Consider the following 21231-nt stretch of genomic DNA (forward strand, 5'->3'; position numbering starts at 1 on the left):
AGGGACAGGTCTGTGTGCCACTGTCCACTGTCCAGCTGGGAGCACGCATCTCTGTGCCTTGGGCATCGGTCCTTAACGTTTCTTCTGCAGAGGAAGTGAAAAGACTGGATGCATGTCGGTTATATCTGGGCTTCCTGGCTCTGAGTCGTGTGGTGGAAATAAGCCAGGGCCTGGGGGGCAGTGACAAGGCCTGGGAGCGGCACCCGGCTGCTGGGAGTAGCAGAATCCTTTACGAACACTGGGTGCTGTTTATCTTAGAGGGAAGAGCGAAGTCTAGTAATTCCGTATGTGTTGGACTGACTTGGTTGTAAAGTTTATGTGCTAATGATATTAAGCTCTTATGTGTAGGTAACGTGGGGATGCGTCGCCATCTGCTCGTGACTGTGTACATTTAGAGGACTGTGAGATTGCACAGCTTCTACTTCTCCCTCTACTTTATGATTATCATTAGCGCGTATTATAAAGCCCTGCAAGACCCGAAAATGGTGCATGAGTCATCGAGAAGGAAATTGCAGTGTTCAGTGGAGTTTTGGCATTAAGTACATCTTACTGTATTCTGAAGTAAGTGGGGTTTTTTAAAAAATATTTGTCCTGTGTTTTAAGCTTCGTTCTTATAGGAGGCACAAAGCTCAGCTTTGAGTTCCGCACCCTCTGAGCTCAGTGTTCTGGATGCAGAGACCCCTGCCCTACTGGAGCTAGACAGGCAGTAGGCAGAGAAACAGGTGTGTTGGTAACAACATGCACCGTGAAGGACAGGAACAGGACTGTGACCAGGTGACTTGGGTGGAGGGGGTTCTGAGTCAGAGGTAATAAGGAGACATGGGGCCGAGCTTGGGAACGTGAGAGGTGAAAGCTGTCCTGGCCGGAGGAGGGTGGGTCTGGTCTGGTGATGTTTGCTGAGTGGGAGGGAGGTGAGGGACGGTGTGCGCAGGGCTCCATTGTAGACAGGCCACGTTTGGGATCCTGGTTGCACTTCCAAGTGGACACATCATGTGGGATGAGTGTGGAGCTGGGAGAGCCAGGACCAGAAGTGCATTTGGGGTCTCGAGGCGGGGAGGGGATGCGTTCCCCGGGGAGGTGACCGGCAGCGCAGGCCTGCCCCGAAGCGCACACTCTGCCGTCACTGGGAGGGGCCCAGAGCTCAGGAAGGTGCCTTTCGGGATCTTAGGGTGCCATAGTTATTTGCTAGCCCCTTATATTTTCCTAAAGACTTAGGCAAGCTTGTAGAAGATCAGAATTTGGTGAACCACCATCTGGAAACTTTTTGAGAGAAATCTGTTAATGTCATCATCTTATTAACTCCTTTCTTGTTATAAAGTAAAGGGAACAGCCTCCACTAAGAACTATGCCTGAATTTCTTTTTTCTGTTTTTACCGTGAAGCTTTCATCAGAGGTAGGGAGAGATGATTTGGCAGAGATTAATTAAATCTGAATACCTGTTACTTTTCTTAGGCTTCTAGAGTTTTTGCCAGCAACCACGAGTACGGTCCTGAACATCATTTAATGGCATAATGTGTTAATTTTGTTTTGAATGGCTTTTATAAGATCTTGATTGAGCAAGAACTTCCATCCCATTTCCCAGCCACAGAGATTAATATGAATTTAATTAAACCGTATGTGTCATTCTGCTACCATGTAGCTAAAATTCTCCAGGGCCAGAAGCTGGCTTAAGAATTTCTGGGTTTGACTCACATGCAGACATTTCAGAGAGTGCCAAGATTCTGAGATTGTTTCCAGAGAATGACTCTTCCACCAGGAGGTATCTCACAGTGTCACCTATGAATTTGAAGAGAGCGCTGAGTCCGTTTTGCATTTTGTAGGTAAGAGTTTGAAACTGGCTCAGGAAAAAAACAAGTGGTTATTCTTGACGCTAGCTCCAAATAAGTTGGCTGGTGTCCAGTTTAACTCTCACACCATTTTGATATTTTTTTTTTCTTTTTAGCCAGTGAGCAGGATCTTTGAAAGAAAAGCATTTGTATTGAAGACTCGTTTTCTTTGAACTTTTCTTTTGTTGTGGTATAAATGATGCATAACATAAAACTTACCATTTGGGGATGCCTGGGTGGCTCGGTTGAGCATCCAACTCCTGATTTTAGCTCAGGTTGTGATCTTGGGGTCCTGGGATCGAGCCCTGCATTGCGCTCCCTGCTCATGGTGAAGTCTGCTGGGGATTTCTCTCTCTCTCTCTCTCTCTCTCTCTCCACTCCTCCCCCCATCTCGGCTCATGCACACACTCTCTTTCCCAAATAAATCATCTTTAAAAAAATAAACACAAAGTGGCAAACTTTAACTATAGTTGCATTAAGTAGATGCACTGTCCATCCCCAGAACTTTTTCATCTTCCCAAATTAAGACTCTGTACCTGTTAACGGCAACAACTCCTTTCTGTTCAGCCCACCCTCCGGTCCGGCAACCCCATTCCGCTCTCTGGGTCTAATTTTAGCCACGCTAGGTACTTCTCATGAGTAGGATCTACACTCTTCGCCTTTAGGTGTCTGCTTATTTCCCCTCATGTAATATCCTCGAGGCTCACCCACAGTGGAGCATGGGTCGGAATTTTATTCTTTTCAAAGGCTGACTACTACTCCATCGTGTCTATATGTATGTGTATAATACATATAAGCTTTGTTTTATTCATTTGTCCCCCAGTGGACACGTGGGTAGTTTTCATCTTTGGCTGTTGTGAAAAATGTTGCCACTACACAAACACCACAGGCCAAGTATCTGTTCACCTTCCTCCTCTAACTTCTTTGGGTTCTATACCTAGAAGTGGAATTGCTGGATCGTATGGTAGTTCTATATTTAATTTTTTGGGGGGACCATCATACTGTTTTCCTGAGGGTTCATTTTGAAGTAATCTTTGTGAGATGTGATAGAAATGGCATCCAACCATGACTCATGTTATCTAACATAAGAGCTAGCGAACGCCCACAGGCCAAAATTAGCCCCGGTGCCTACTTTCGTACAGTCAACAAGCTAAGGATGGCTTTTACGTTTTTAAATATCAGAAGAAGAATAATGTCATGATACGTGAACATTCTCTGAAATTCAGATTTTATTGTACATAATTAAAGTTTTGTTGGAACGCAGCTCCACCCATTGGCATGTGTGTAGTGCATGACTGTTTCTCCCTACAGAGGTAGAGTGGAGTGATTGTAGCAGAGGAGGCCATATGGCCCACGACGCCAAAAATAATTACTCTCAGACCCTTCGGGAACGAGCCTGCCAACCTCTGGTCTAACAGGTTAGAATTGTAAGAGGTCAGACAAGCATATTTACATCTGTGGACCCCTGCGCCTTCGAAACCTGGGCTTTTCCAGGGTTCTCCATAGATCCATGACACTACCCACCTCCTTAATCACGCTGTTGCAAACCTCGTTTCCACCCCTTTTTCACATGTAAGCATCCGGTGCTCATTGCTGAAGCCGCAGAGTCAAGTTTTTTGTCTTGTTTTAAGATTTTATTTTTAATCTCTTAAACCCAGTGCGAGGCTCAGCAGCCACCTCCTGAGTCAGCCAGGCGCCCTCACCCCAACCAAGTTCGAGGCTTGCCCATTTCAGACACATTTCCTTTTCCATTTCCAGTACCAAAATTTGCCTCTCTGTCCTGTGTTTTAAGAAATTCTCTCTTCCAGTGAATAAGAGAGAAAGCTCTGACTAATGGAGGAAACGAAATTTGTGGTTTGTTTCTCAAAATTCGCTTTTTTTTTTCCTACGCTTTTTTGGACAAGGTCTGTACCCTACTAAAAGGCAGTCTTCTATTTTGAATCTGTGATATTTCAATAAAACCATGTAAATGTCACACTTGGAACCGTAGGGTGTTTTCAACATTTTTTTGTAAAGAGCTTTTCTTTTTCTCCGCTGCGAGGGCTGCGTGTGCGTTGTGCAAAGTTCTTTTCGCACAACCGGGCATCTGAAATAGCATCGGTTTCCTCCGTTCAGCATCTCCCTTCATCTGAGCGGAATGTTCAGAATCTCGTTTCGGGGCAGCCCTGCGTTCAGAGAGTAATTTGTGGCGAGAGCTTCCCGGTGGGCGCGGCGCGCTGTACGGAGGCCCCGCTCCGGCCGTGGGCGCTCGCCTCCGCCGCCTCCACGCTGGCAGCCTGGGTTTGTTCTCTGCTTCTGGATCCGTGAAATCAGACGCCACTTGTCCTTCTCGGACCTCGCTTGGCATACCGCCCCGGGGTTCCATCCACCTAGGATTTTCTGTACCTCGGGACCGTGATCTTAGCTCCTAGCAGAAATTTGAACAGGCTCCACGGAAACCAGGCTGCGCTTAAATCGGAGACCACACCGAAATCCTACCCTCCCTGGATTTGATTTTTAGAGGAAACGGAGCGCTGGCACTTTTCCCCCCTTTTTGAAATTGTGTTTGAAATTGTACCTGCATGGACAACGGAGCGGGAGCGGGAGCCGTGAGATGTGTCGGTAGGAGGTCGGCCGCCGAGGCCTCGGGCGAGCGGAGCTGAAGCGCTTCCCAACCCGCTCTTCGAGAATCGTCCACAGTTCATCTGATCCGATTTGTTTTCCCCTCGGACTGTGCTTACTTCCCTTCCCAAACACGCTTGCTCAGTTAAAAATGCACTTGTTTGAGAACCAAGTAATATGCCTCCGTTTAAGAAAACCACCGATAAACAGGATTATGTCCCAGTCGAAATGAGAACTTGACTCCCTGACACTCGTGTGACCGTCTGCATCTCTTGGGAGAGACTTCGTAAAACCTAGGCCTTTAGAGTAGTGAGTGGTGTAAATGTTTTTGGGTTCGTCTTGGCTTTTTATTTTTTATTTATTGAAACAATTTTGAATTGTGAGGGGCGCCTGGGAGGCTCTGCTGGTTCAGCATCTGCCCTCGGCTCAGGTCATGATCTCAGGGTCCTGGGATCGAGCCCTGCGCCTGGCTCCCTGCTCAGTGGGGAGCCTGGCTTCTCCCTCTGCCTGTGTCTCTGCCTCTCTCTCTGTGTCGCTCATGAATAAATACATAAAATCTTAAAAAAAAGATTCTTTTTTTTTAATTGTGATAAAATACAAATAAGATTCATCTTGTTTTGTCTTTTTAGGTTCACAGTTTTTCTCTTCCCTGTAAAAACCTGAGAGAATGATTAGTAGAACAAAAGGAACATAGCACCATTCCAGCGGCCAGGGTTGACAGCTGTTGCTGTTCCATGAGTATTCTCATAATTTCATTTGATACAAGCCTACGTGTCCGGCGTCACGTATATTTGACTATGTGAATCTGTGCGGTGTCAGTATAGAGCGCTGTGCGTGTTGCGTGGCACAGAGATGAAGTTATTCACCAGGAGGCACACAGCCCTCCGTGGGGGATGCTGGGATTTAGCCACAGCCGGCCTCACTCCAGGGCCACGATGCTTCTCCGACAGTCTGCCAAATTGCTTTGTAAAGGAGACATTCCCCTTTCCCAAAACTGACTGTAATTTCTGGGAAACAAGAACAGTTGGAATCCAGGGAGGAGGAAGCCAGCTGAGACTGGGTATAAGTAGAGCGTGGCTGAGAGGGCCAAGCAAGATAGAGGCCAGACTTTGACCTTCAAGGGAAATGCTGACCGCTGCAACAACTGGGTTTCCTGGCGCTTATTTTTAAGAGTCCCTTAAAAGTGCACCCTGGAGACAACACTGTGGGGTAGGGGAGGAGGGTGGAGGGTTGAGGGCCAGATGGCCTGGGACTGCTCCCAGGTTCACACCTTCCTGGCAGTGCACTTGCAGAGCCCCTGAGATGCTGGGGTGGGGGGTGACCGTGTGGGGGACAGAGCCACGTGGAACACCGCATTCCCGCCACCATGGAGCGTCCCACAGTGCTGTGCTTCTCTTTGCACCTCACACGGGCGTTTTGGCCTATGTGCTCCTGATTGGGCAGGACGAGGTGCCTCTGCTTTCTGTGGCCTCAGCACCCCAGCTCAGACTCGGAAGCCAGTGGGACTGTCACAAGCCCCCAGGAACCTGGGGATTTTGACCCGTCAGCTGAGCTCTTTTGACTTACAGAAAGTTTACGAGTTTTTAAACCATGTGTTTTTCTGTCACAAGTTTCAGTCGCCCTTTTATTTTCTCTAATTTATTTTTATTATTTCTTTAAAGTTTTATTTTTTACGTTATCTCTGCCCTCAGCATGAGGCTCAAACCCATGACCCCGACATCAAGGGTTGCATGCTCCATCAGCTGACCCAGCCAGGCGCCCCTCCGTCGTCCTTTTAAATAGCAGGGAAATACGAGTCATCATTTTGTGTGTTTGTTTTTTTAAGTAATCTCTGTGCCCGTTGTGGGCCGCAAACTCACGACCCCGAGATCAAGAGTTGCATGCTCTACCAGCTGAGCCAGCCAGCCGGGCGCCCCAGAAAACATGAGTCTTGCTGACAGATGGAGTGCTCGGCCCTCCTCTGGCCGGAGTCTGTGCTCTCGCAGTGTCCTCTCTCGTTCCTGTGCAGAGGTCAGCGACAGCTACCTGCCTCCCACGATTGACGTCCGAGCGCGTTTTCATGAGATGCTAGGATTCTTGATCATGGCTTCAAGCAAAGCTCCTGAAGTATCTGTTTCCCCAAGCGATTGACTGCCACAAACCCCGTTTGCAGCCGTCACACACAGGAGTAAACCGGTGTCACTGCCGTTCAGCCACATGACATTGAGGAAGAAAATGTAACTACTGGTCCTCGTGTCCAAGAAAACAGAGGGGGTCTCACTCTCCAAGGGCTGAGTGGCATCCACACCTGCGGTGGATTCGAGGGGGCAGTGGCAGATAGCAAGAAAGGAAAGGTCTGGAAGTATATTGAGAGGTTGGCGCTTCTCACAGAGAGAGTGACATTCATCTTAGGAACGGGGTGATACTTCGGGTTGTAGCTACAGATGCATAAAATAAGGCCTAATGTAAGAATACACACTTCTCCGGTGCGGTGTACGTACTTCCCTTGATTTTATAACCATCTGCTCTAATAATTCCTGCTGCTCGTGGCCTCGCCAAGTATCCAGTACCAGGGATGGACTGGGGGGAAGCACTGCATCGTAGACAGATCGAGCAGCAGTGTAACCGTTTTCACAGGAATTAGGGTCCGTAGACATGGCACAGCATTTACTTCCCAAGACTGGAATTCTGTGGGTCAGGAAGGAAATTTGTTTTCCACAGTTGTACTTACTCAACTGGCCGCGCACTCTGCTGCTTTCTTGGTGAGGGGAATGACCTTTTCGTCTGTGAATGAATGGTCTCCATAAATAAGATATGCAGTGTTGGTCCAAGACTCCAGTCTGCCTGGATTTTGCGTAATAAGAATGAGCAGAATGCAGACCCCACGATGGCTCGCTCTTGCTCCTGCCGCCGTGGTCTGGACACCTGACAGAGACTGGCTGGGAGAGCTTGATGTGAGTCCATCAGAAAAGATCACATCTCACAGAAAATCCAAAAACAAATTGAACCCAGTTGCTTGTAAGTACGGTGTAAATGGCTAAATCCATTTCAGACCCACTCAGGCTATGAAAGAGGAGCCGAATGAATGACCTGTAATGGGTGCAAATCCATTATCCAGAGTGTTTGGAAGACTTCTCTTCAATAAGTGGTATTATCAAAAGGGAAATAAATTGAACTAAATTCAAAAAAAAAAAAAAAAAAAAAAAAAAAAAAAAAAAAAAAATTAGTGGTATTATCAGCTGCAAATTCCTGTTTATTTCTGTTGTACAACATTCTGACCTGCCTTCCATCCAGATTATTGTACATTATGAATTGGTGTGATATGGAAGGATATGAGCACTCAAATCAAAGCCAGAACTCTGGGGTTCAAATTCTACCACTTAGAAGCTTTGAAACTAGTCTAGACGGTTCACTTAAACTCTCTAGAGCTCAGCCTTTTTACCTCCCAAATGGGAATGATGAAGAAGGCTGCTGTCACATACTGGACAGGAGGGGATTTATAGACGATAACACTTCCTCTGCACGTGGGGGCGGGGCAGGGAGTGGTTTTATATTGGTGAGAGCGTAGTGAGCCTTGCTGTTCAAGAATTTTAATGATGGAAACAGCTGAGCTGTGCCTCTCGTGACCGAATTAAAAGATTATACTTTGTAAAATTTGTGTTAAAAATCAGAACACGCAGCAGCAGCCTGCTACAGAGCTTCTCCCTACACACAGAGCCAGCAAGGTAGCGACTTACAAGACTTTGCACATTTTACCTACGTGTCCGGATTGCTCAACCTGGGCTCTGTTGACATTTGCGACCTGTGCTGTGAGGTGTTGAGCAGTGTCCGTGGCCTCTACCCATTAGATGCTTGTAGAACCTCCCTCCCACCTTGCAACAACCAGAAATTCTCCAGACATTGCCCTTGGGGGGGCAGATGGACCCTCAGAGGTCAAAACTGCCTATAATTGAGACCCACTTAAAATCTCTCCCGTGAACACCTAGTACTTACATAATTTTAATGGCATTTAAAAACCTAAAATTCACCCAATGGAGTTGAAAACTTCTATCCATGCAGAAGCCTGCACACAGGTGTTCACAGCAGCCTGATTCATCCCTGGCAAAACCTGGAAGCAACCCAGATGACATGTCTTTCAGTAGGTGAGCAGGTAAATAAGCTGTGGTCCATCCAGACCCTGGACTAGTATTCAGCGCTCAAAAGAAATGAGCTATCAGGCCATGAAAAGGTCTGGAAGATCCTGAAATGCACATGACCAAGTGAAAAGAAGTTCGTCTGAGAAGGCTTCGTATTCTGTGACCCCAACACTGGGATGCTCTGGAAAGAGAAAGTTTTACACAAACAGTAAAAAAGGTCAACGATCGCCAGGCGTTGGGGAAGGAAGAGAGGAAGCGGCGGAGTACAGAGGCTCTCTGGGGGCTACTGTAGGGGTGGATACATGTGACCGGACGTTTGTTCGGTCCTCAGAGCGCACGGTACCAAGAGTGAGCCCTAAGGGAGACCACGGACTTCGGCTGGGAGTGCCACGTTAGTGGAGGTTCAGGACGCGCGCAGGCCCCGTCCGGTGGGGGTGCGGAGAGGGGGCCGGCTGGGCGGGAGTGCGCGCAGGGGCGTGTGGAATTCTCTGTACCCCTGCTCAGGTTTGCTGTGAACCTAAGACCTCTCTAAAAACTGAAGTCTACTTACCTATCATAAATTTTAAAGGCAAAATAAATGAAAGATGTCGTTTCCAAATTGATGAGGTCATTCTGTTTAATTTCATACTTCTGTGACCCATGAAGGAACTGGGAAGTTTAATGAAACTTTCTGCACTTGGGTCCTGAAAGCACCACGTTAACATGATGTGACATTATTTGCACGACTGGCCAAAGGACTCCTGGTGGCAGCCGTGTGAATGCCCAGGGCCCAGAGACCGGTGCTCAAGAGCCCGGCACGCTCCTGCTGGTTCTCCTTCACTGTGGTCATTCTCCATAACAAAGCACAGACCTGCTTTACTTCTGGAATAAAGCACTTTTCTTTCTTTGCACGTTGGGTGTCTAAAGTCCCCCTTGAAATTAGTAGGTTGTCTGTTCAAATTTAGTAATGAGTCAGGAGTGCACAACTCAATAAATCTAACGTGGTAGTGCCCCCAGGCAGGTGTGGGCAAGCTACTGCCCAGAGGCCAACCCAGCCCACGGCCTATTTTTGTGGATAAAGTTTTACTGAAACAGCCGCTCACGCATCTCTTTGCATATTGTCATTCCTGCATTGAGCTTCCGGGGGAGGTGAGTAGTTGTAACGGTCTGGCCTACTGGCCGCAGAATCCAAGAAAGACACTGTTCGGCCCTTTACAGAAAAAGCGTGCTCACCGCTGCGCTGTGGCCCTGGAATTTGCCCTCTGTTGCCATGTCCAGAGAGGTCCCAACCTTTTTTGCTTGTTTAAAATTTTATTTATTTATTTGAGAAAGAGAGAGCATGAGCAGGGGGCAGAGGGAGAAGCAGGGAGCCCGATGCGGGGTCGATCCCAGGACCCCGGGATCGTGACCCGAGCTGAAGGCAGACGCTTCACTGACCGAGCCAGCCAGGCGCCCAGTCTCCTAACTTCAAAGCTCAATTTTAGAAGAGGGGAGGGTAGTAAATAGAGGAGCCTTAACTGGACAAATAATAGAGCACACGGAGAACATTTCATCATTAAGTACTTTGGGGAGTTCCTGCGTGTCTCTCCACATGTAAGATTCACAAAACGTGTACCCGTGTATACTCACTAAAGTGCCTGGCTTGCACGCATCTTCATCAAAGATACAAAACATCATTCTCTCTGATTTTAAAATGAAGTGTGGTAGCCTTCATGGTAGAGGCTCTTGATGGGCCAGGCCAGCTCTCCGGGAGTCCTGTACCGGCTGCGGGGGCGGCGGCGGCCAGTGGCCCAGGCAGCTGACTCGGGTAGACTTGCACGGGAGGGTCGCCGGGGTTACAGACCAGCACCTCTTAGAGGGTGGGGAGCGGGGCTCGCGCAGGGTGGTGCTGCCGTGCCTTCTGGAAAGCCACTTCTGCTCCATTCCTCCCATGGCCGCCACCCCGATCAAAGCGGGTTTCCAAGAGCGGACGTTGTGACTTCTCACATTTGTGACATTTCTTAATCCTCTAGAGGTGTGTGTCCTTGGTGGACAGCTGGACGCAACCTCCGCGTGCTTGTGCTCAGACTTCTTAGGGAGCCTAGTGGTCTAGGCTTTGTACAGTCGGCCTCCGACACACCAGGGCCACTGCATCGTGTTACCTTCACTCAGGAATCCCTTACACAGGCACATGGATGTTGTGCCCGGAAACACTCGTGGTACATGTTCTTTAGGTTTTCTTCACCCCAAACGTGTCTTCCCCAGATTCAAGAAGAAAGGTAAAAAGTGAAAGAAATCACAAAGGAGAGTGCTAAATTGAGAAGAATTCATATATCCAAAGAAACTATGTGTCCATGATATATGGCCAGTGTGTGTACTGGGTATACATACGTGCATAGCTCTGTTCGTGGACCGAGTAGATTCTAATCCAGAGTGGCTTTGTCATGGACAGTGTAGTTTGGTCTTGCATTTATTTATTTGTTTATCTATCTATCTATCTATCTATCTATTTATTTAATCAATCTTGCTTTTTGATCCAGTCCCACAATCAGCGTTTTAATCAGAATGGCTATACCATTTACCACAGGCTATTTGTTTTCTATTTGTACCATTCTGTTTCTTCCTGCAGTTCTTGGCATAAATTAAAAATGTTTTTGTGATTCCACTTTACTGCTATTAGCTGTACCTTTTTTTTAATTTTAATTTTTAGTGTTTTTCTTTTAAGATTTTATTTATTGAGAGAGAGCACAAAGGGGTGGGAGAGGGAGAAGCAGACTCCCCGCTGAGCAGGGAGCCCAGTGCGGGGCTCCATCCCAGGACTCTGGGATCGTGACCTAAGCCCAAGGCAGATAGATGCTCAGCCGACTAAGCCACCCAGGCGCCCCAATCTTTAGTGTTTTTCTAATGCTTGCGATAGCTGTCTTTAACTTGTCACAGTCTTGCATTGGCATCTCTTGCCCCATCATGTGTGAGGATCTAACAGCAGTGTGCTTCTCTTCTTCTTCCATCCCTCCTTCTTGGTACTACTATTGTCATGCATTTTACTTTCATGTGTTTAGGAAATCACAGTACAGTTAACTAATTTTGCATTAAGCAGTCAATTATACGTAAAAGGAAATTTTAGATGAGAATAAAATGTTCTTCTGTTTACCCCCGTGTTTTACCATTTCTGCCGCTCATCGTTCCTTTGCATAAATCCAGATGTCCATCTGAGCTCATTATTCTTCCCCTTAAAGAACTTAAATTAATTCTTCTTGTAGGACAGGCATATTGGCATTGAATTCTCTCTGCATTTGTTTGTCTTAAAGAGTCTTTATGTTGTCTTCACTTTTGAAAGCTGTTCTGAGAGTAGAATTTTAAGTTGACACATTCTTTGAGCTCTCTAAAGATTTCATTCCATTGTCTTCTGGCTTGCATCGTTTCTGACAAGAAGTTTGTAAGTTTTATTATATTTCCCTGTGGGTGTAATTTGTGTTTTTTTCCTCTGTTTTTAAGAGTCTCTCCTTACTGCTGATTTTGCAGGAAATTGGTTGTGTCTTGTTAGGGTTTTCTCTGGTGTTTATCCGGCTTGGGGTTTGTTCAGCTTTACGGATCTGTTTTACCTTTTTTAACTTAGAATTTCCCAGACTTACTCGATCTTGGAAGCTTTGCATTAAGTAACACATGTTATTGTATCTAAGAACTGGTATTTTATGAACCAACACTAAAATGAACCTTGCCCCAAGTTTGGGCAACATGAAAATCAGTGCTTATAGTTTTGCATGGTTTGTAAGTCCACACTGTCTACTTGGACCACAGAGAATGGGATGCTAAAGAAAGCTCCTATACATGTCCCAGGTCGTGTGCAGAGTGCTAACGGGATGACTTGGGAAGCGGATGTCAGCCGTAACTGGCTGTGATGGCCAGCTTTATGGACACACTTTACTAGGAGCCATTTTTCCCTCTCAAATATGGATCAAGAATTTTACCAAACTTTCTCATATTGTCAGAGTAATGATCCATTAAAGTTACTGTGCACTAAAAGAGAATTGATGGCACACCCAGGATTACCACCTACAGATAATAATATTAAAGTTTTAATTCTGGAAACATTTCTACTAAATGTTTTCTGTAGATGCTGGACAACAAATATTGTCATGTGACCATGCAAACTTAAAAAATAATTTTATTTTAATTCATTAGAGAGAAGAACCAGTGGGGGAGAGGGGGAAAGGGAGAAGCAGACTCCCCACTGAGCAGGGAGCCCTATGTGGGACTCGTTCCTAGGACCCTGAGATCATGACCTGAGCCAAAGACAGATACTTGACTAACTGAGCCACCCAGGCGCCTCGACCATGCAGACTTCTAAAAAGAATGTTTTAACGTGTCCCTGTTTGTAATTTATGTGTTTGACATATAAGCTTATTTTTAAAGAACATCAGAGGTTAGACCTTAGAATTTGTGTACAAAATTAGTGTCTTTTATCACTAACAGTACAAAAACATTTCTAGGTCATAAGCATAACTCTAAGAGGGAAGGGGGCCCTTCGGTGTGGTCTCTTTGATCTTATGTATAAACAGAAAAAGGCACAGTTTACTACGGTGGCAAGAATTAATCCACCTAAACTAAATGTATTCCAAAAGTGACTTTTTAAAAACAGATGAGATAAGAGAGGAGGAAATAATTCATATATTGTGACTTTTCACTCTGCAGTACCCATTTTCCTAGTTCAATGAGTAAAAAGAGAAATGAGGATGATGGCCTGATTAATTCCCAATGGATAAAGGCTTATCTAGAACTGCCCTATTTCTTGATACTATTATAATATTAAAAGTAACATTTATTTTTATAAGTCATTACCATCTTGGCACAGTTGTGTTCGTTTTAGTCAAGTACTGTCATCTTTAGATTTCAAGCTTCCAAAGTCTAAAAAGTCTGTTTTTTATATTTCTCTTGGAGAGCGTGCAGTCTTCCGATGGCACAACCTCCATTTATGGGAATGTCTATTGACTGATGTGTTCAGAGTCCATCAGAAAATTGTCTTTTGAATTTCAACATTTGTTGGAAAGCTGTTTAGGAGAGGACTTTGAGAGTGTTGGGCAGACCACAGTGTATTGACCGTGGGGTGCCATCACCCATGGGACGCCTCCATATGTGGAAGGGCCCATTAGAAGTGAAGCTCCATGAAGAGGGTGGTTCACAGCTTTCCCGCTGCCTCTGGCTCCGAGCCATGAGGGGATCCTGACAGCAGGATGATGATTTATTGTATGTGATCACCTGGTGTGATATGGTTGGTGGTGAGGCCTGGGGGTACAGCCATGAAAATGTGGCATGAGGTTCTGGTAGGTAGGCTTCTTTCATTATTTAATAAAGGATTACATGACTTTAAAGTACTTGGAACAAAAAAAAAATTTTTTTAATAAAAAAATTTAAAAAAAAAGTACCTGGAACAGAGCTGGGCACATGATAGGCATAGTTTCGTGTTAACCATTATTGTTTTTTTTTTTTTTTTTTTTTTGCTTTGTACTATTGTTGATTTTTAATAACTGTACAAAAAAACCCGTGTTTCCAATCCTCTTGGATTGTGGAAGCAGTATTCAGATGATGCAGAGCAAACCACCTGGAAAACCTCCTTCTGAGGAACACACTTTTTGGCAAACTCTCCCCTACTTATTTTAAACCTCCGGCTGCTTGGCTTCCAGTTCATTTAGTGCTAGGTTTCTCTGGCAGCAGCGCCACACATCATGCTCCTCAGCCTGTGGATAATGATGCAGAGGCACGTGCAGAGGGGGCCCTGCCCCATGCATTTTTCCCGCCTGCCCTTCACAAAGTCGATTCTGAGGGGCAGGAATGCTGGCGTGATTCAGTGGGTGGTTCTGTTGGGGCTGCTCTGAAATTGCAATGAAGAGGTCAGGTGGGGCTGCGGTCATCTGTTTGGGGCTGGATGAGCTGCTTCCTTGGTGGCTTTGTCACACGGCTGGCAAATGGCACTGGCTGTCGGTAGAGGCCTCGGTCCTGATCCACGTGAGATTCTATGTAGGCAATTAAAAAAAAAAAAAGGGGGATCCCTGGGTGGCTCAACGGTTTAGCGCCTGCCTTTGGCCCAGGGCGCGATCCTGGAGTCCTGGGATCAGGTCCCGCGTTGGGCTCCTGGCATGGAGCCTGCTTCTCCCTCCTCCTGTATCTCTGCCTCTTTCTCTCTCTCTCTCTCTGTCGATCATAAATAAATAAATAAATAAATAAAATAAATCTTTAAAAAAAAATAAAAATAAAAAAAAAACTGTATTGTGCAAATTAGATTCTGTCCTACCAAGAAATAGAATTGATATTTACATAGATAAGCATTTAATTTATGATCAGTGAAAATGTGTGTTTGTCTTGACTTGGTGATCCATGTGGGCTATTTGTTTTAATTTTAATTTTAAAACTTTGGGCAACCAGGAAGGAAGCATTATGACAAATCTAGGGAAGCCTCCTGTGGACACTTCCTTCTTAATCTAAGACCTGTGGGAAGGTATTATTTCACCTTCTGATATTTCACAGTAAAAATGAGAAGCCACGAAGAGAAGAACTTTGTCTAAAATCTATTCCATTAAAAAGATTTCTCAAAAAAAATAAAATAAATAGATTTCTCAACTTCAGCATTATTGACATTTTGGGGTGGATCAGTTTCTTCTGAGGAGACCACGAGTTGTAGGATGTGCAGCAGCATCCCTGGCCTCCCAGCATTAGATGGCATTGGACCCGCTCCCCCACGTGTGACAGCCAAAATCCGTCTCCACACTGTGCCTAATATATCCCGGGGTGCAAGGCGCAGTCGCCCCTGGTTGAAACACACTATGAGATTTCCATGCTCTTCTTAGGATCAGTATTGAATTTCAGTATTATATTTGAGAAGGTTGGTGGACAACCATTGCCAAACTCAGGTGGCCCTGGTGGGTCTGAGGGAATGTGAGCACCCCTGACCAGGTGCTAAAGCTGGGGAGGTGGGGGCGGCGAGAGCCAAGCAAAAGAAATCCCAGTTTCTCCGGTGCCCGACCCCCTCGGAGAAGGCGCTGAGCGGGGAGTCACTTGCTCTGCTCCAGGTGGGGCGGGGGCCTCTGTCCGTCCCGGAGCCCTGGGAGGGTAAGGCTTCAGCCAAGGACCGTGAGGCCCCAGCGACGAGGGCAGGCCCCGGGGCAGGCGGAGCGGGCCCGGCGCGGCCGCTGCTCGCCTTCTCGGGCTGGGCCGCAGGCGTCCCGCTAAGTGACAGGCCGGGCGCAGAGGGTGCCACGTCTTCCGTTCGCGCGAGGTGGTCGGACTGGCGAGTCCGGAGAGCCCAGGGCGGGGCGGGATCGCGGGGTGCGTCCTTGACGGGTCACGGCTGGAGCGACGGCAACTCTGGGACTTGCCAGGGTGGATGTCGGGAGCCCGCGGCGGGGTCTGCACCATGCCCTGCCGGAAAATTGTGCAGTCCTTTTCATTTACCTTTGAGAATAAAGAGTGTATTGCATTTGCTAAAATCATTGGCATGGGGCAGCCCGGGGGGCCCAGCGGGTTAGCACCGCCTTCGGCCCAGTGCGTGATCCTGGGGACCCGGGATCGAGTCCCACGTCGGGCTCCCTGCATGGAGCCTGCTTCTCCCTCCGCCTGTGTCTCTGCCCCTCTCTCTCTCTCTCTCTCTCTAATAAATAAATAAAATCTGGCATTTCACACCAGTCCTCTGCAGTGCACCAACCTCTTGGCCAGCACTGCCAGGAGGTGGCGGTGCCACTGACGGTGGTTCTGTTCGGGTACTGATGTCATGGGACAATCAGTTAGGATTAGGTATTGGAGGATTGGACTTATCATTTTAATCTATTGTTTCTATCAATACGCTAATTAATTTTGACATGTCGGATAAGCAGAAGAATGTTACGAACCAGTCAAATTTTCCCGTTTTTGTGTGTTTATAACACACAGATGATGTTAATTACACTTACTGAGTTTAACAACATATATAAAAGATGATCTTCAATTCCAACACTCTCATTTGTGAGTTACCATCTGGTTTGGACCAAAGAATAAGAATTTGAATCTAAAGGTTTTTTTTGAACAGCTTGTAATAAGAGCTGTTTATATATTAATTACTTATTGAATTGTTATGGATTTTAGTATTTTAATTTTCACGCAATTTGGGGCTTATTGTGGTGACATCTGCTCATATTTTGATACTTTATGGTATTTAGCGATTTCATCATAAGGCCATTTCCCCCCCCATGGCAATTTACAGCTCAATTCTAAAAATATTAATTTGCTTTCTGTTTCAGGTACTGTAAGGAGTATTATCCTATTTTGGCTCTACAGAAATTGTCTTCATTGTGAAATGTTTTTTTTATTTTATGAGCAAAATCAATATTCCTTTATCCCTGCTTCACTCCACTGAATAATTTCTACTCAAAGAGTTGTAGGGAAATTTTGTTTAAATCTCATTATTTTTCTTCAATGGTAGAGTTTTAAAAATTGCCCTGGTTATTACTTTTATCCTACATATCCTTATGATGTTTTTTTAAAAAATGTACCATAGGGATGCCTGGGTGGTTCAGCAGTTCGGCGGCTGCCTTCTAAGCTCAGGTTATGATCCTGGGATCTGGGATCGAGTCCCGCATCGGGCTCTCTGTGAGAAGCCTGCTTCTCCCTCTGCCTGTGTCTCTGCCTCTCTCTCTCTGTATCTCTCATGAATAAATTTTTTAAAAAATGTACTGTAATGGAAATTAAGGACCTATGAACCTACCTGTTAAATCCTTTTAATCTCCTTTCTCTGAGGAGTATAGCTATAAATATGACTCAATGGGAATAACTTTGTTGAATTTCTTTAAAACATTTCATGAGGTTCTGTATTCACTAATAAGAAACACCTTTACTGGGATCCCTGGGTGGCGCAGTGGTTTGGCGCCTGCCTTTGGCCCAGGGCGCGATCCTGAAGACCTGGGATCGAGTCCCACGTCGGGCTCCCGGTGCATGGAGCCTACTTCTCCCTCTGCCTGTGTCTCTGCCCCCACCCCTCTCTCTGTGTGACTATCATAAATAAATAAAAATTAAAAAAATAAAAAGAAGCACCTTTACTCATTGCTTCGCTTGTGGATTTGAATTCTATTAACCTTGCACCTTTTTATCACTTAAGATGACTGAATAAGGATTTAGAGAAGATGACAGTTAATTTCCTTAGATTTTGAGCTTATAGACAGTAGTAGCTAATTTAAATGTTGGAGGCTGGATTCATTCACAACTGAGCACATTTTATGAGGAAGAAGGTAAATACTATTACGGCAGTGCTGGTTGATTGCTTAGTGTTTATATTGACTGAAAAGTAGAAACACGTTTTTGATATGAAGGTTATCTTAGGAGCTTACAAACCTGGCTTCTTCAGAAGTGCAAATGGTGGAACCGTTGTGAAATTGAACTGAATGACAACAGTAATGGATAAGTTGAACCATACTGAGCCAGTGCCTTTCTTTTGCTTTATGATAGGGAAGTCGAAAGGGGAAAAAAAGATTTTTTTTTTTTTGAAAAAAAGATTCTAATGTTGTTTCTTTGTGTTTTTAAACACAGAACGTACAAGGGTATATATGTATGCACATGGACATGCATGCAAGACTTCTAAAGATTAGCCCAAATGATGTCTATAAAGTTCCCTTAAAGTGTGTTTTCTTCTCTTAGAGGTGTATATAGTTTCTTGGTTGCATGTGAGACAGTCCCTAAGACAGAAGTATTTCAAATAGGCATTAATTATATCGTTAAAGGATACCAGTAGCAGAATCTGAACTAAAATTAATTTTATTTATTTTGAGACTCTTTCGGGATTTCTACACATACAGTTGATACCGACTGGCTACTCTCATTTCTCATCTTTCACTCTGCAAGTATAACTGCATTGTCTGCATTAAAGTGTAAGACAGATTGTGACATAATCAAATGTGTTAAGTTTGAGGTGAGGTGAAAAAGGGAAACAATGCCACCGATGTGAAAAAGAAAACAATGAAGTGGGAGAGGCCGGAGATGAATACTTCCCAAGGAATTTTAAGTTTCTTCTTCATATCTCGTTTCTCACCAGGCAGGTCCTGGCAGACACTTTGCAGTTAGTACGATCGGATGCTGGGGAGCTCACTGGTTCAAAGGTCTACACATGAAGTCACCATAAAGGTAAGCAACCCACTTGCTGTTGGATCTTTTCCTTTAGCTGAAATCCCTTAGAGAAGTGGAAGTGCATTTTGCCCAAACTGAGCAACTTCTGTTTTAAAATTATTTTTTTCAAGTCACGGGTCTTTCTCCTTGTTGAATTTGAAGGTAGTAGAGCACTGTGAGATCCTTATGGGTATATAGTAATTCTAAATGATGAATTCGCATTTTACTGCCTTCTAGAAATTTTGGACACTGTACCAGTTATCATAAACTATTCTAGGTCTTACCAGGAGAGGATGACACCTTCTAAAACTAAAACCAAACTTCCTTGTCAACAGTGTGACTTTATAATTAATTTTTTGGTTTAATTTTATAAGGCACATGAGCATAGACATTGTCTCCTGTATATTAATTCTGTAAGATTTTTTTTTTTTTAAAACACATTTTTTTAAAAATTTATTTATGATAGTCACAGAGAGAGAGAGAGGCAGAGACACAGGCAGAGGGAGAAGCAGGCTCCATGCACTGGGAGCCCGATGTGGGATTCGATCCCGGGTCTCCAGGATCGCGCCCTGGGCCAAAGGCAGGCGCCAAACCGCTGCGCCACCCAGGGATCCCTTAATTCTGTAAGATTACAGAATTAGATTAGAGAAACGAATCTTTTTTAAAGATTTGAAAAAAAAACTGTTTAAGTTATCTCTACACCCAGCATGGGGCTTAAACTTAAAACCCCGAGATCAAGAGTTGCATGCTCTCAGGGCATCTGAGTGGCTCCGTGGTTGAGCATCTGCCTTGGGCTCAGGGCGTGATCCTGGGTGCTGGGATTGAGTCCCAGATCGGGCTTCCCACAGGGAGTCTGCTTCTTCCTCTGCCTGTGTCTCTACCCCTTTTTCTGTGTCTCTCATGAGTAAATAAAATCATAAAAAAAGAGTTGCATGCGCTACTGACTGAGCCAGCCAGGTGCCCTTGTGCTTTATTAGTTTTTTAATGCAGTTTCTGTGTATCTGCAAACTGATTTGCTAGGTAGCCTTGAAACTTATTAGAACAGCATGTAGATTATTATTTATAGGTCAAGGAGATGATAAACTTTGCAGAAGACCAAATCAAACAGGTGCCGAGAGTTGAAGCCCATATGCCAAACTAAAACAGATGGGCAGTTCTGTAAAAGTTGGTATCTTTGGGTAGATGGAGTTTTATTTTTTTTTTTGTTTGTTTGTTATTTTTTTTTAATTTTTTAAAATTTTTTGGAGGTAGATGGAATTTTAGGGTTTGATTTTATTATTTACCTTTTTTTTTTTTTTTTTTAAAGATTTTACTTACTTATTTGAGAGAGAGAGAGTGAATGAGAGAGAGCGAGCGCAAGTAGGGGGAGAGGGAGAAGCAGACTCTCCCCGCTGAGCAGGGAGCCCGATGTGACCTGAGCTGAAGGCAGATGCTTAACTAACTGAGCCACCCAGGCAACCTTATTATTTGCTTTTTGTATCTGCTGTATTATTTAATTTTTATATTTGTATTTTTGTCTTTAATTTTTTTTAAAGATTTTATTTATTTATTCATGAGAGACACAGATTGAGAGAGAGAGAGAGAGGCAGAGACACAGGCAAAGGGAGAAGCAGGCTCCATGCAGGGAGCCTGACGTGGGACTTGATCCCGGGTCTTCAGGATCAGGCCCTGGGCTGAAGGCGACACTAAACCACTGAGCCACCTGGGCTGCCCCGTCTTTAATTTTTTTTTAAGAAAAAAATAAAACATCTTTCAGATTTTTAAAAACATAAAGATGGAAATTTGGTGATGAATTTTGCTTATTGCTTTAAAAAATTCAATCAGAACTGAGGTGATGGTCCTTAATTTAACTAGAGTATGTAAAGGGACACCTGGGTGGCTAAGTCAGTTAAGCATCTGATTCTTGATTTTGGCTCAGGTCATGATCTCTCAGGATTGTGAGATCGAGCCCTGCAATGGGCTCTGTGCTGGTGTGGAGCCTAACTTAGGATTCTTTCTCTGCGCGCGCCCCCCCCCCCCCCCCCCACCCAGCCCAAGTATGTAAAAATTGTTTGATAAAGTAAATGTATAAGAATCTTGATATTTTACTTAAATATTTCAAAACTGTAGTGTGCTGATAAAAACTAAAATTTCACAATGTTAACTAAGTTGAGTTTGTGCCTGGCTTTAACCTAACATAATATTTTCAAGATTCATCCGTCTTGTAGCATGAACCTTTTTTTTTTTATGGCTGAGTAATATTCCATTGTACGGTCATACCACATTGTTTTCATCAGCCGATGGACATTTGAGTTGCATTGACCTTCCAGTTACTATGAATCGTTATTCATATTTTTGCTGTTAGGAACATTTGTGTACACGTTTTTGTGCAGGCATCTCTTGAGTCATGTCAGGGAATAGAAGTGATAGGTTGCATGGTAACTATGTTTAGCATTTTGACGAACTTCTAGACTCTTCCATTCATCATTATGTTTTGAAATGTTGAACCATCTTCTAAATATTAGAGGGAAGATGGGAGAGGTCTGTTTGTCATCAGTGTGTTGATTGAGAATTAACTCAGTGCTTAGGGAACACAGGTTTCAATCGAATTGAGCGCACATTGAATTCCC

The 21231-nt window shown here is 44.8% G+C and overlaps 1 protein-coding gene across 4 annotated transcripts in view; it reads left to right on the forward strand.

The window, feature by feature from the left end:
- TBL1X (transducin beta like 1 X-linked) overlaps positions 1 to 21231 on the forward strand; it is a 212465-nt gene that overhangs the window by 127622 nt on the left and 63612 nt on the right. For all 4 annotated transcript variants that reach the window (XM_025436253.3, XM_025436237.3, XM_049107708.1 and 1 more), the window contains one exon: positions 18552 to 18640. The gene's annotated coding sequence lies outside the window, so the exon portion shown is untranslated. The remainder of the gene's footprint in view (positions 1 to 18551; positions 18641 to 21231) is intronic.

The sequence above is a fragment of the Canis lupus genome, chromosome X (assembly GCF_003254725.2).
Source record: "Canis lupus dingo isolate Sandy chromosome X, ASM325472v2, whole genome shotgun sequence".
Taxonomy (NCBI): domain Eukaryota; kingdom Metazoa; phylum Chordata; class Mammalia; order Carnivora; family Canidae; genus Canis; species Canis lupus.